Genomic DNA, 16178 nt, shown 5'->3' with positions numbered 1-16178 from the left:
TCTCTTAAGAGGGCATTATTCTTCCTGCCTTGAGCTGCATCGTAAGTTTTATTCCTTTTCTTTGTGACCCTTTCCTTTACCCTTTTCTACATGTGATGTCCATGAGCAACTGCTGTGCTCATACCACTCCTGCCTTCCCTCTGTATCCTCTTCAGAGCCGGCATTTCAGAGAAAAGAAATATACAAACCACTTATTCATTCATTCAGCCTTTTCCTGCCTCCTCCTTGTTTGCAAAATGAGCAGGAAACTATTTGTGCCTGGTGACTCACCATCACATTTTACGAGGGGATTAGGCTGAACATCACCGATTCACACACTCTCGGCTTTGTCGGAGGTCAATGTCTTGGCAGCATTCCCCTGTAAATACCATGCAAGTACTGAGTTGTTGATCTCGAGAGCTTTAAGTCATTTCTGTCTTCCCTGGTAGTGGCTGTGCATCTTGTTCAGAACAGTTGCCAACAAGGGGACGAGGTGACGAAATCTGTCTCTGTATCGAATAGAGAAATTTCCAGTTGGTGCAAGAGTACCTGCTCAGCAGCAGCCTTCTCCTCTCCCCTCCACCCTGAAGCTTGCACTGGTTTTTACTTTCCTTAATTCAAAGAGCTGTTGAGATGAACACATAAATCTGATCAGATATTGCTCGCAGCCTTTCACCTTGTAATTCTCCTCCCCTCTCACCACATGGTTGCTTTCTGCACCTTAATAACTATTCTTACGTTTTTTGTTGCCTTCCTTCATGGTGCTAATCTTTAAGGTCCCTTACCTTAAGGAGTTTTCAGCTTTTTTGAAATCGGGGAGCTTTCCATGAATTTAAGAGTTAGACTACAGAATACCAGCTGGGTATTTGGCATTTACTTGTTTGCATTTCTCTAACAATTTCTGCATGTTTATGGGCACATACAGCTGTAGTAAGCTGTGTATTCAGTAGCATACGGGTAGGTCCAAGAGGGAGGCAGTCCTGCAAGCAGCAACACAACTGCCTAATTAACTTCGTTTTCCTGAGCTGTGCCAATGACATAGTACTTACTTTCTTGTAGAATGATCCACTGTACAGGTTGTACACAAGGTCTTGAAAAGGTCAGTTGAGGGCTTACCAGCAATGAAAAACAAGACATGTCCCATAGGGTTGCTACAAGTTTGAAGATAATGTTCTTTGTATTGTAGTCATTTTCATATTTTAAAAAGGTTAACTTGCTTATTTTAAAATGTTTTGAGAGCCTTGGAATATTAAGATAGAAGAGATGAAAGAAACTTGCCAGACATGAATGCGGGTTTCTACCATCTGACACCCCCAGTCAGTCTTACTCCTCGATTCCCATGTGTTGCTGTGCTCCTGCACAACGTTTGCTTGGAGCCCTTCTGTCTCCACTGGAAACACAGAGCTCCTCCAGATCTTGCTGGGAAGGAGAAAATCATCTAGTATGGAAAGGATCTCATATAGACAAGGTCTGCTACCATCAGGCGTGCCACTGGATGCTTTGTTTAACTTGCTGATGGAGACTGCCAGGATGCCCGTGATGGGATAAGATGAAGAGCGTTCTCCAAATTGTCTGTCCGACACCGGGTAGATGTAGTTTTGAGCAGAGCTCAGTGTAGACAAAGATCTTCTCCTCTCTCAATATCTAATATCCAGCCAATAAAGTCTCTGTACATAGAATAATAACAACAGATGGATCATTCTTCCTTTTTCACTGCAATGGGTTTTTCTCTTTGAGACATGTTTTTTTTTACAGAAGAATAAAAATGTGCTTTGTAAGCTCTGTTACATACCTTTCTCACATACTTGCACACAAAATTCATCCATTACTAAAATATTGCCGTCACCTTTGGCTGCTTTATAGAGTAGTGTATAAAACATCTTTTTTTCCCTAATATAGGAATGTTCAATTAGATCTGGAATTTAAAACAGTTTATTCCATAAGCAAAGAAAATAATTAAGCTTTATTTCTTGTGGATTTGTTTTCTGTCTTATGCCATCTGCATCTTCCTATCAAAAATACATCGTTCCTTCTGCCTCTCCTTGCATCCTATGTCATAGTCTCACTGGAATGTCTTCAGTTCTGATAACTCTCCCTGTTCTACATCTGGTTTTCCCATTTGTTTTGGGTTTTTTTCCCCCCTCCCCTTCTGTCTTCTCTCTCTGGGTGGCTGGGATTCAGAACGCACGGTGCTAGACCAGAACTGTAAATGTGCATGTTGCTAGCAGGTGGAATGGCTATGAGACAAAACAGATTAAGGCTTGAGTTTTTCTTGTCCTTTTTTCCTAGGCATTCTTTCATTACTAGTGTCTATTTCCACTACCTATTCATCCTGAAACTTGTAGAAACCTCACAACCTGGCAACTTACCCCTGCATTCCATTTTGGAGAGTTTTCACTAAAAAGTGGAAAGAACCCAACCAACCCTTGTAAAGAGGGTGTTCCTTCATTTTGTGTTATCGTGATGTAGTTGTAGCTGATGTTACAAAAATGGATTCGCCTGACATGAGAACTGCTCATTCAGGTGAACATATATTTCATCAGAGAGCATCTGAGAGGCAAGGTTTGCTGATGGTGTAAGCTTATTTGGGATAGTGAGAGGAAACTGTAAAGAACTCCAGAGGCATTTTAGGAGATGGACGTAAGAGCATATACAGGATCTGCCACCACCACGTGTGGCTCAGTCATTTTGTCAAGTGGCTGGAGGCTGGGAAAAAGGTGGGGTGTGCTTGGGAATCACTTACGTTTCTGCCTGGGCATTTGCTTTTGACCACTGTTGCAAATGACAGTCTGAGCTCCCTGAATGCCTTTCTGAGGCAGCGCAGTACTCTTACGTTTCTAAAAGCTTCTGGAAAGACAATGTGTTTACAAAGCCAGAAAAACTGTTTCAAGCATAACAAAGAGCTAAGGAAAGGAAAAGCATGAGAGGAAAGAAAAACAAACAAACGACCAACGCATAAACTGTGCTTGTGAAGAAAAAACTGTATTATGGGGAATTTATGATGTAGTTCATACGTTATATGAAATAAAATGCATAACCCTGTATTTCTTATCCGGAAGTCTTCAGCTGTCTTGCTTCGGTGGTCTATGCTCTGGTTTCTAAGGGAAGATGTTAGCATCTTTGGGAGAATCAAATGTTTTCAGGTCACTGGGCAGGAAAATCTTTAGTTTGGCTGGATGTACAAAGTGAACTTCAGCACAAATTCCACAAGATGAGATTAAACTCATACATTTACAATTACTGCCTTTAGAAACTTTGGGAGAAACAAAATCTGTTACAAAAATGGTTTGTTTTGCCTGGAAAGAGATGGTCATTAACGTTTGTTGACTTATTGTGGTCAGCATCTAAAATATAAACACAGTTCTGTGTCACCAGAGTGTCTGAGGAATTGCTGGTTATCTCTACTTGGAGGGAAAAGTCAGCGTGTTTCACATCTCTCCTTGTCACAATTGTCACGTACTGTTGCCGTTACAGATGTAGATAGTATTGATCTTTATTGATTTCATTGGGATATATTGAAACTAAACTCCACATAGGTAATCAATGTTTCCCTCCGTTTTTTAGTTTGTTTTTTTTTTTTTTTTCTTTTTCTTTTCTTCCTTTACGAGATATCTTACCTGTAGAAGCCAGTCTCAGAGGTAACCTTAAGGTTGTTATGGTTTTGGTTTGTACTTCCTCATCAGCATTGTTCAGGATTGTTGAGCATCTCATTGTTTTCATTAATTCATGGCTGATTTGCTTTAAAAGCAAATTTTTTCCTTTCTAAAAGAATGCACAGTCTTCAGCTCCTCTGCATTAGTTGGTGTGTTGTTCGATACAGTTATTGGTGAAAATAAGAAATATACCATCTCAAATTAGGGTTTTCCTTCTGTAGAAGACTCCTTGGGATTTTTTTGGTAGTTACAGCCAAATTATCCCTTCTGAGGCAGCAGTTGTATCACTTGGATTCATCTTACTCTATTTACCTCTCATATACTTTCATCTGGCTGATTTTGAATTGCAGATTTTAGAACTAAAAAACTGTCTAGTGAAGCCATGCTCATGTATTAAGCCTATGTTTAAAGTTATTTTACCCTAACGTAATCTACGTTTCCTCTTTAGTCTCTAGTCTCATCACATTTACAGTTTATGCCAACAGGCTTTGGATGGAGAAAACAGAAGATTTGAACTTAATGCTGTAATTTTCCTGCAGCTAGGCATTGTGTATTTTGGTTGAGAGCTTGATATTTCGAATGTCTGAAATTTGCTACTGAACTTGAATTTTGATACCATAGCAATGAATGTTCTGTGAGTACCTAAAAGTTTCGTAGGAATTTCAGATGTATCCTTATAATTATTTACAGTGGAGAATATGGTTAAATTTGATGCCCTTCTTCTATATGGTCTTATTTTTGCGTTACGATGTGCTGTATGGAAGGCCGTAGTATTTGAAATCTTTGTTTCCCGTAGCTTACATGACTTTCTTCTGAAGTAAATTGCAAAATGAGTGGACACAAAATACAACAGGCTTTCTGTGAAGAATGTCTGGAAAGAACATCATCTTTCTATCAAGAAAAACAATAGTGGTAACAAAATACTAATGAAAATGAAACACTTAGAAGGCATTTTTAGTTATCAGATTTTGGTTTGTTTGGTTTTTTTTTTTTTTACAAGGACTCTTTCTTAAAGAGAAAAAAAATAACAAAAAAAGAATCTAAATAAAAAACATGCCCCCTCCCCCCCATCTTCCTTTATAACTTATTCTTTGGAAACAAACACACAAATCTGTTTTGAGTGTGATCAAAACACAGACTAGTTTTTCGAAACCCTCTAGTAGTTTAAAAAAGCTTATAACTGATAAAACAATATGATTAAGTATCTTTTGCGTGAAAAGGATGTCTCTTAAGCAAAAAATAAATATCAAATGAAATTTTGGAGTTTTTTAACAGTTGTAAATTTCAGGACACCGTGTGCTCTAGAATATACCTGAATAAAATAGAAATCCCTTTTTACATGTAGTCTCATTTAAGGCGGGGGGGGTGGGGGGTGGGGCAAGAGCCAATACATGGATTGTATTTGTTAAATAAATAAAACAGTTTTAGTATTCCACTAGGCTGAAACAATCATAGCTACTTTTTTTTTTTTTCCTCCCATACCCTTTTGATACCACTTCCAATATAGGATTTGTTAAGAACACAGGTTATCCTGTTATTTTGTATAAAGCGCAGTTATAAAGTTACATGGGTCTGTGGGGTCGTTTGAGATAATGATCATGAATAAAAAGGATAGAGGGATAAAGTTGTGATCACACAAGAGTATTGTGTTTTAATGAAAGCGTCTTTCTTTTTTGATGTTCTATTGAATTATTCTAGTTGTTTTATTATGGGATTTTGAAATAAAAAAAACGGTAACGTCTTTTAAGCCTTTGCCAGCCTTGAGATCATTCTCCTCTCTGATGAGTTAATTGTTAAGTGACAGCAAGTATTGGATGTTTATGCTCTTCTCCTTTAATAGTTGTCTATTTCAGAGGGCAGAGGGAGAAGTAGGGTAGTATCGAGGAATACTTGTGACAGTACATAGCGGTGTTTACCATTCAAACATGGTGTTAAAACAGTTTTCTTTGCACACTGCCTGACCCCCTTAGTGCAAGTAGAAATCTTTCAGCCCGTCTATAGCAGGAGGAGCGAGGCTCTGCTGCTGTGCTCACAGGGATGTTTCTGAGCATGTGGGGCCACGTGCTGAACTCCTCAAGCCTGGTTACTAGGTGAGGAAATAAAGTCAGCATTTGGGCTGGGTGTTCTGGGGTCTCCTCAAAGTATAAGTTTGAAATGACTAAAACATTCTTTCTGGGTCTTTGAAAGCAGAAAAGGTCCATTGCCATAGAAACCTATAGCCCAATTGGTTGAATTAGCAAAGTTATAATCTGCTGAGAAGAGAGATTGAGGAGTTGTTTTATTTTGACTGTACAAATATTGCTGTCTCTTATGCATGAGCACTTGTACCTGTTTCATTTACAGAAAAGGTACGGTATAAAGAGGAGTTTCAAAGGCAGGCGTTCTACTGAAGACTATTGAGACTGAAAACTATGATTTCACTTTCCATTTATATTTCTAATTCCTATTCTAATGAAACAAAACAAGAATGATATGGTTCTTCAGACCTCGACCTAAAGTTTATAAAGTGATTATCCCCCCATATACAGCATGTTCTTACTTGCCTTTTGGAAGCCTTTTTAATATCTGAAGGTTAGCCTTTAGGTCCTAGCTTTTATAGGTTTAGCATAAGCCTTTAATCCCTCTTTAATGATTTTTGTGTGTAACTTATTCTCATAATTATTACTAGTAAAGCTACCACATGGCAAAGTACAGTACATCCTTGTAGTATCATAATTCTTTATCTTATTTGTTTGTATCTTATTAGCAGAAAAAATAATGCCTGTCTCTTCTTATTTCCCCCCAAAAGGATCTTCCTAGACACTGTAATAACACAGAGCAAGAGTAATGTAGAAAAAGAATATTCAGATTTGTCTAACAACATCTTGGTCAGGGAAGCCATGTTAATTTTGAGGGAATAGGTTGCTGATTTTTTTTCCTCTTTTTTTATTGCCTGGGGTTAAGTTACAATAAGAATTATGCTAAAACAGTAATAAAAATAGTTTTTTAAACATTGGGTTTTATCACCCGTATAAAAATCAGTAATATAACTTGACTATCTGGGGTTTGTACAATATGTACTTATGCCTTAATAATGGAAGACATCTGCTGAACTAATTTGCTCAGCAATTTGAAGAGCTGCATATATTGTGAACTGATGGATATTCTCTGTTACCTCAAAGCCTTTTGAACTTCGTACATCTTTTTCATTATAGCAAAATTACTTGTTCCTCAGCAATTATGCTATACGGTATTTTCACAGAAAAATAAGTGTAATGAAACTTTCTAACTCTGCTTTCTTCCCACCTCTTGTGATTTTCCTCCTACTTTGAGGGTGCTACTTCCAATACAGTTCTTCTAGCAACGAGAAGAAAATTTGCCGACTATGCCTCTGGTATGTCCATTATTTTTTTTTTTGGTCCCTTGGAGGAAAAAGCTCTGACAAACGGGCCAGCTGGCTCCCTTCCCCAGGTGACAAAGAATAATTTTCCTGGTTCCTGTATTCCCTGATTTGAGGTTCTAACCTTCCCTCTCCCCAAACCTGTCACTCTAAACAGGCGGCCTGTGAATTGTTTAGAGCATCACTGGCAAGCTTCAGGGTAAAGCAACACTTCAAATGTTCGGTAACTCATCCATGTAGGTAGGTAGTTGAAGTACAATATTGATACTTTTCAACAAATTTTTCTCCAGTGCTATCTGCTGCATCCTTTGAGAAGTGCCCAGATGTTTTGCTTGAACATCTAACTGTAAGATCTCTGAGGGTTTTTGGCTGGTGTTTGACTGTACCATTGTAAGTGCATAAATTCTGGCCATGCTTTGGCTGGTAGTATGGTTTAGCAAAAAGCAGCACCAATGCACAGAAGAGCTGAGCGCTCAGTATCTGTTTTATTGTTAGTCAGCAGAGCAGGATGGGAAGTTTTGGGAACATATTTGACTATCCTGCGCGTTTCTAAAAGAAAAGTACCAGGGAAGTTTGTCTTGCCAGTAATCCTCAAATCTTTCAATTTTGCAATAATCCACTGTCTCCCACTGTCCCTACTGAGTTTTCTTCAGTTTAGATGATGCAGATAAGTTATTTTCCATTCTGAAGTGCAACTTTTTTTTTTTTCCTTCTCATTGTAGTTTTGGGGGATTGGGGGTGGGGGGACTAGTCAGCATTTCACGCCTGCATCTGTAGAAGAAATCATTGAACAAGATCTAGCGCTCCAGAGGAAGTCTTTAGAGCAACCGAGTATATGACCATAAGGAAATCCCAACTAATGAACGCTAGACAAACATGTAACGTCAAAAGTCGTCGGGTGAAGAGAACTAATGGAACTAATGTGAAGGCCACGAATGGAAAGACAGTTGAACAGTTTTATTTATAAGGTCGTGATTAACATCAGTCTGTGCACTGCATACTGGTCAGTTACTGACTACTTAAATTACCTTATATAGTGAGACTTCATCCTGTAAGCCACGGACTCTGAAATGGCTGCTTTCTTTCCCCCACATCTTAGATTTTATCTTTGCTCCCAAGGAACCGGGATTGTTTTCATATTTGTACTCCCAGTTAGCGTGTATAGCGGGTATTTGCTGCACCAAGTTGGGCGCCCAACATGCCCGTTAAGAGGAGGATGAATGACCCTTCTGAGGAGGGTAAAAACAGTCTGCTGTCCCCTCACTTCTGAGTCCCAAGTCCACATTGCTGGTGTTGACATGCATTGAGGAGGAGGTGCCATGAAGCTGTTCCAATCTCATTTCTCCTAAGCAGGTTTTATTACAATATAATAGAGGTGATATTTCAGGCTTTATTTATTTTTTCCACAAGTGATGATATGGCTGGCATATTTAGAGATTTATTGTTAATTAACACTAGTTCATTAAAGGATTAGTTCTGAGGGCATATGCTGCTGTGTGAGGGTAAGTTGACCAAGAGAACCGTGTTCTGCTCTCAGGCTCCATCCACAGTCAGTCCTGGATAAGGATTCTTTCTTGGATAAAAAGTAGTTTTCTTTTGGTTTTTTTTTTGTTTTTTTTTTTTAATGGACTGTTATTGCTAGATGGTAGAATATCTGCTCAAACCATCAATTCTGACTTTATTAATTGCCTTCCTACTTTATTAATGTCTCATACAGGCAAAAGGTGATGAAATAACAGTATAGAAAAAGTTTAGTTTGGTTTTAACTGTTGTATAGCACAACAGGTTGGACAGGAACTTCTGTAGTTCCCCAAAATATTATTTGGTTCATAGGATATGAAGATAGAAATACTTGCTTTGCCAAGCAATGTCAATGGCTGTTCAGAGAATTTGAATGTGTTGAGAAGCAGCATTTTTGCATGTGACATCTCCTTTCTGTTGCTGATACGGTAAAAATATTCTGGTGGGTCACCCATTTTCTGCAAGGTGGAAATAGAGCTATTCCTGTAGCGTAAAATGAAGAAATAGCTATTTGGCAGGGATGGAACACAGTTGTTCCTGACGTCCGTTGGTCAAGAATCTGTTAGAGACTGTACACTGCCATGAAAGTTAAACCTGCAGCATCTTAGCTCATAGAAAGAACGTGCACCGCAGCAGTGAAGAACGAGTGTCACATTTTCATTACCTGTTTGCTCAGAACAGAGCTCCCTCACAGGAAATACATGAGCCTTATTTCTTCGCCTGGTGTCCTGCTAATGGAAGAGAGTGAGTGACAAGGGAAGTTCATGGATTCATTTAGGAGGAAAGTATTTTTAACATTACACACCTTTTAAAAATTATACTCAGAATTATATTAAATGTGTCGTTTATTACCATGCATGTAAGTGAAATTCAGAACCTGTTGATACAAACTGACACGTCGATTCCTCTGTTCTGTCCCCTTACAGCAGCAAAATGAGTATTTTTCCCCACAAAGAGCTTAAAAGACATGCAGACAAATATCGACATACCATTATGAGGCTTCATGCAGATCTGAAGCAAATAGCCTAAGTGAAGACCATGGTTTGCATGGGAAATTAAGAGCAAAATGTTCATACAAATACTTCTAAAAAATACTAAACAGAGATAACAGATCCACTTGTGACTATGTGGAGTCTTACCTAAATTTCAAACTAAATTAACACTGTTCATTGGTAATTCATTATTGGAATTTTTATTTTAAAATGAATTACAATAAAATAATAAATAATTTTATATACATCAGCATTGAAGTGTTAAGGCCAATAACCTTAAATTCATTGCAAACACTGAATGAGGAAAGGTGCAAGAGAAGGGTAAATTATGTTTCACAGTTTTACTTGCTCTACTACAAGCAGTATTCATTGTTTTGAGATCACAGGTAAATAGTTCTTCCTTCCTGAGATTGAAAATCTATTGTTTGAAAAGTTATTATCAGCCAATTCTTTGTGAAAATTCAGATTTCTTTTTTTTTTTTTTTTTTTTAAACAATGCATGCTGCCAGATGCACTTTTAATTAACTGTGCTCTGAATGCAGCATCATTACACTTATTTTTTTGGACATTTTTTTCTTTTTGGAAAATAGCATTTTAATAGAAAATTGTATTCTTTGGTCTCTGAGTAGTGGATTTTTTTGTTGTTGTTGTGTGAACTGAATCAGTTACGCATTGAAAATAGGTCAGTGGCTCGTAGAGTTCGTATAAGGACTAAAAAGCACTTTATCAGTACTCATTAGACATTGTGCTTATAAGATCTCACTGTTAAAACAAACTTGAGAGTTTCAAGCAATAATATGCTACTCCACAGATTTTAAATATTGCATATTCATAACATTAAACAAAGTTTGATTAAAACAACAGTTACAGCAGTTGCCAGGGGCCAAAATGTTTGGTCATTTGGATATGATCCAGGGTTCTTTTCATTATAAGGGGTCATGTGCATCCAGTTTCTCTTCCTGCTGTAAACAATATATTGTTATTTTTCAGTGTGTTATAATAATCAATTGGCATTTAGCATGTGGTTGATGCGAATCTTAGCATAACTGGATCTAATGAGGGGTATGATTTAAATAAAGAAAACTGTATAAATAGCAATCAGTTTGAATACAGTCACTGATTTAAAACAAACTGTGTATTGTGTGTTTTATCATCAGAGCTCTTTAGCGCTTGCATGCGCATTTACACAGCATGTCCATCCTGGTTTGCACAGCGTGTAGCTGGCAGCACTGTTGGGTTTTTGTGTTTTCTGTTACATTATACCAGGTAGTAACCATGGGTTTGACTAATTTTAAAAAAAAAAAAAAAAAGACAGGAAGAGGGTCAATAATTATACTTAGAATTAGAGGTACAAGTACACACGATGTTCTCCTCTGTGATAACGCTTCGATGAGTGAAAATTAGTGTATCCAACAACTAACTACGTATCCAATACTAAATATGTATTTTGGCTCAGAGGGATGCGTGGGGAGTAGCCGGGGCAGGCACTGCATGAATGCCCGCACGCCACCCTGCCCCTACAGGTGAGCAGCACTGGGACAGGCTCCGATAACCTGCCCGTAAAGGGTGTGCGAGTCACTCGGGGGTTGTATTGGTACAAGACGAGCCATTTGCAGTTAGCTATTTGAGATTAGCCTTTCACTGCTGGTGAAATACACGCAAAGTACCTGTGGCTTCTAATTAGTCTTCAGTGCAGGTTGCTTATTAGGAAAAAAAACCTGTATTGAAATGACAGCTTAGGCTTCAACAGAGAACAATGCTTGCAAACTCCTTGTGTCAATACTACTCACTTCCTTCAAAGCAACTTTTCTAATTAATGAAATCAATTGCTAATTCATGTTGCATCTGGATACTTACATAGCTGCATAGGACGCTCACGAAATTGCCCTTTTTTAGAAGGGCTTTTGTGGAGGTGGCAGAGACACATACGCACAGTCTACAGCTGTCTTCTCATTTCTGAGAAGTGAATCCAGGATAAAATTTTTACTTTATCCTTGGAGACCGTCTGAGTCTTTTTGTATTCTACTGAGCTTAGAACCTCTGCTTTCGGAGCAGGCTGCCCCCTTCCTGCTGGAGGTGGTTACCGGTGCCAGTGCCTGTACCTGCGCTGGGGAACTGCTGACCTTGTAGGGGCTGGATGCAGGGATGTGTTGTCCCTGTATAATGCTGATGCAGAGGGACCGCTGTTTTTCATGTGGTTGTATGTGTGACTGTAATTTCAGCCAGGTGTTTTGTGTCCAGCAGTCAAGTCACAAATAAACTTTTACTGTCTACCTGCTCCACTTAAGTGCTGGGAACAGATCAAGACTCTGGCTACAATGAGTATATTTTTAGATGCTTGCGTTCTCAGCTGTTTTGTAACTTTCACTAATATTTCGTAGCTACCTTAAAAGGCCTCTATATTGTGAATACTACCTTATTTGGCTTTGTGTGTACTCAAAAAAAAAAAAGTATAACCATGGTAATCCTTGCAAGGTTTATTTTTCTTCCATATTCCTAAAGTATTTGAAAACGGCAAGTCTTTTTATGGTTTTTAATTTTCTGGGCAGTGAAAATACCACAGGAAGACCAAAACTCGTATTGTTTTGGCTCTGCAGATGTCGTCTTGAAGTATGAAGGTGGTCAGCAGAATGTGCAAACGCCATTTCCAGCTTTTAGCAATCAACGTAGGTTGCTAAAGCATCCTTAACAGCAGCTTGGGAATCTAGTCTTGCAAGATAAAGCACTCAGTCCTATGATTGAATGGTGGTCAGGGGCTTCTGTTAAAATGTTTTAGTAAATTTGCACCTCACAGCAGTAAGTCAATTCTCTTGCATTTGAGACACCGTGGTTGATCATACTGCGAGTGATCATAACTAGTCCATTGACATAAAAAATAGAGTGCGTTTACTTGTTATGACAGCGCAATTATTTAAACAAAGGTGTAGTTATTCAGAAGTTATAACGTGACTACAGCAGTTATCTGTGTGCATCGATGGCTTTCGGCGTTCTGCAGCTTCTCACACTGCAAAGAAGAATATGTGAAGTTTGTGAAAATTTTGGGGAAGGTACTGCTTTAGTGGAAAGGGGAACATGTGCTCATATAAAGAAGACTTTTGGAGTTCTCACATTAATTTTGTATCTTTTAAAGGAAGGAGCTAGGAGAGTGGAAAATTGTCTCTTCCCAGCGTTTTTAAAAAAAAAACAAACAAACTCAAACCTTAAAGTGTTTTTCTAGTTTTGTTGTTATTGTTTGGGGTTTTTTTTGGGCTGTGTGTTTTTTTCTTGATCCTGTATTAACCTGGAAGGAAGTAGTTCAATAAAGTCTAAACCTGTTCAAGGAGTAATGTAGGAGGAAAACTAATTATCTGATTACCCACCACACTGTTTTGGCAGGGCCAGGCTGATGCCCTTTCGTAAGTGGAGAGCTGCAAATGATTAAAAGAAAGTAATTTGAATAAAATAACAAATAGATCACTTTAAGTTATGGGGAGAGCTTATCATAAAGATATTTTTTCTTGCAGACTTTGAGGGGGAAAAAAAAGAGAATATCCTGTAAAAGACCCCAAATAACCATATCAAATCTGTTCCACATTTTTCTTGTTTTATTTGAATTTAATTTTGTCTTTAGAAAGCCTTAAATGTTAGAAGTTTGTACTGCATAATATATTGACATAGCAAAGCTGTGAACTTGCAATACTGTGTTAAAATACTAACGTGTTAATATAAATACTGTCTTCACTGATAAACTATTTCTCAAAGTAAGGATGCAGTTTGATGTGCATTTCTGTAGTAGCAGTGGCAGGTTTATCTTCTCCTCTCTGTGCCTACCCCTGCGCTCCCTCATCCATTACATGAGCATTGTGGGTTTTGTAGCCAAGCATTGAACTGAGTGGGGAAAACAGACCTGCCTTTAAAAAAAAATAATAAGTTTTTTGCAAGTTCTTTTTGAGTTGGGCCAATTTCTCACTCGTGTTCCCTTGTGCTGAGAAGACAGTAGGGATGCGAGAAGCAGCAGCAATAAGTAGCCTGGTGCAGGATCTGCTTAAAGTTCCTGATTGTCTGAACAAAGCCTGACTATCCTTGAAAACAGGTATTTTTGTCCTTTGAAACTGCATTAGAAAATGAGTACAGAAAAGTACTTAGAAGAACACGCACATCAAAAACTATTGTATGTGAGTAGAATGCCTTTTCCTAAGCATATTTGTTTGACTTTCATGCAGGTCTCCACCATGATAAAATTAGGACAATTAAGAATTTATTTCCCTTGTAAAATGAATCTGGATAAGAGTTGGTTATAGTAGATTTGTGTGATGACACTTTCTACCCATCCAATTTTCATAAATTTATGTATCACTTGTCTGAGCCTGTAATTCAGCATTTCTAATGGGTTTTTAGAAGAGAAAGGGAGACCAGAAAGGTTAAATGTTTGGAAGGGTCATGTAGCTGCCCTTAAGCTATTAAACAGAATTTAGATGTAGAATTTCAGCACAAGCTGACAGAAGAAATGTGTGATTGATGCTGACAAAAATATTCTGTGGGAAATGTTCAGAAAATGATATTCATTTTACCTAAACTTTTCTCATTAAAGTAAATCAATTCCCTAGCTTTTGAGATGAGTATGGTTCTATGGAAAATGTAAAAACCACTTCAGAGAGATCTTTGAAATCCTATTCTATATCTGATGAAAAGCATGTTTTGGAACCCCGCACTTCAATGAAAGAGGAACCACCGTTCTGGGATCACACTTTCACTTTAGTCTTGACTTTCTTTTAATCTAAGATTTGACATTAAATGTTAACTGAAATAAAAAGCCTCTTTTGAGAAGAAATGTTTAAATCTGAAACTATTGAAATGGGATGCTTCAAGAGTGGTAGGACTCTCCCATCCTTTTTTGCTTTGAGCAAAAAAGCCTCAAAAAACAAATAGCAGAAAAAAACCCCAACCCCCCCAAAAAACCTGAACAAACCCAAATTTGTCAAATTTTCAGTTTGAGCCCGTGTTTTAGTTTAAGTGGCTGCACTGTCTGCGAATCTGGAGGAACCATGAAAGAATGGTTCCGTAAAAAATTTTTTTTCAAGAATCTGTACTGAGGATTTATTGGGAGAAAATGACATTGCTGAAAATTGGTGACGTTATGTGTCATTCAGTGAAACTCTGTCGGCTTTTACCTCAGTGCTACATGACCACTTGGCCTGGACTCCCTCTTGCCTTTCTACCCATTGGATGTGTTTAAAAATGCAACTTTGAGATCGGACCCTCAAATGAGCTTTGTATGATTCTGGCCTTCACGTTTAGTGAAATAGAAACAAGGAGGTAGTAGCAATACATTGCTGTCGATGGGATGATAGATGTTTGTTGTGGTTTAATCCCAGCCAGCAACTAGGACCACGCAGCCACTTGCTCACTCCCCGCCACCTCCAAGTAGGGTAAGGAGAAGTGGGAGAAAAGGAGGGGGAAAGAAAAAAAACACTTCGTGGGTTGAGATAAAGACAGTTTCATAGAACAGTAATGGAAAAGGAAAATAATGGCAAAAGAATATACAAACTAAAATGATACAACACAAGTCGCTCTCACCACCTGATGATCAGTTGCCCAGCCTGTCTCAAGCAGTGATTGTGGATATCTGCCCCTTGGCCAACCTTCATTTAGATCCTGAGCGTGACGTCTGTGGTGTGGAATATTCCTTGGGCCAGCTTGTTCTGTCTATGCTCACTCTCAGCTTCTATGGGAAGCTGAAAAAGTCCTTGACGAATGTAAGCATTACTTAGCAACGACTAAAAAAAAAATGTGTTATCAGCATCCCTCTCATACCAAGTCCAAAACACAGCAGCCACTAGAACAAAAATGAATTCTGTCCCAGCTGAAACCAGGACAGTGTTCCTTGTTCTGCGAGCACTCCTAACCCAAATTAAGCAGCCTACCTTGTGTTAGAGGTGTTGGCATTGTCAGCCGCCTGCCGACGCGTCTGCCCGGCTGCCCGCTCACATCTTCCCTGTCATGCACCTTTGTAGTTAATTTTAGTGTGTGGATTTTATGCTTTGGTGGAAAGCTCATGGTGATGTCCTGCATAAAAGAAACAAAAATGAAAATAAAATATCACTTGAAAATGTAGTTTTGAGTAAAATGCTGATGCATAAAACTATCAGCATTAAACAACAATGAATAAAAGGTCCGCATCTTGAAAAGTCAGCTGAAAGCCAAAAAAACTGTGAAAGAACTGCAAGTATCTATCTAAGTATCACTGTTTCAATGTCTGATTATCTTTTGTATGTTTTGTTTTTGCTTTTTTTAAGATCTTGATGGTTATGGCAAAAGCTTTCATCAGCGTATGGTATAATGGGCTACCTGTTGGATGATTTACAGTCATCTGAAACATGATATATACTTCTCCTCTTCCTTGTCCATGGTAAGTTTTGTTCCTGTATGTACCTATTAAATACTCGACTTCAGAGAAGGAAATAAAATTTTGCAGAGATCTGCATTGGATATAATTTTCATTGTTTTCATATGGTGTAGCTTACGGTTGTCAATTTATGGACTATATAAAAAACAGCTCTTAAGCTACTTGAGGATGTTTTAAAGACTTAACTTCAAAAAATTACCATACTTTTTTTTTTTTCTCTTTTTTGATTTTGGAGCTGTGCAAAGATCCTGATACACAGCTTGAAATAT

The 16178-nt window shown here is 38.2% G+C and overlaps 1 protein-coding gene across 4 annotated transcripts in view; it reads left to right on the top strand.

Annotated features, from left to right (window-relative positions):
• The window catches only part of CHRM3 (cholinergic receptor muscarinic 3), a 285044-nt gene that overhangs the window by 72154 nt on the left and 196712 nt on the right, over positions 1-16178 (top strand). For all 4 annotated transcript variants that reach the window (XM_074580023.1, XM_074580025.1, XM_074580024.1 and 1 more), the window contains exon 2: positions 15800-15912. The gene's annotated coding sequence lies outside the window, so the exon portion shown is untranslated. The remainder of the gene's footprint in view (positions 1-15799; positions 15913-16178) is intronic.

The sequence above is a fragment of the Larus michahellis genome, chromosome 3 (assembly GCF_964199755.1).
Source record: "Larus michahellis chromosome 3, bLarMic1.1, whole genome shotgun sequence".
Classification (NCBI taxonomy): domain Eukaryota; kingdom Metazoa; phylum Chordata; class Aves; order Charadriiformes; family Laridae; genus Larus; species Larus michahellis.
Note: the sequence above shows the minus strand (reverse complement) of the source record. Positions and strands in the feature narration are given on the sequence as shown.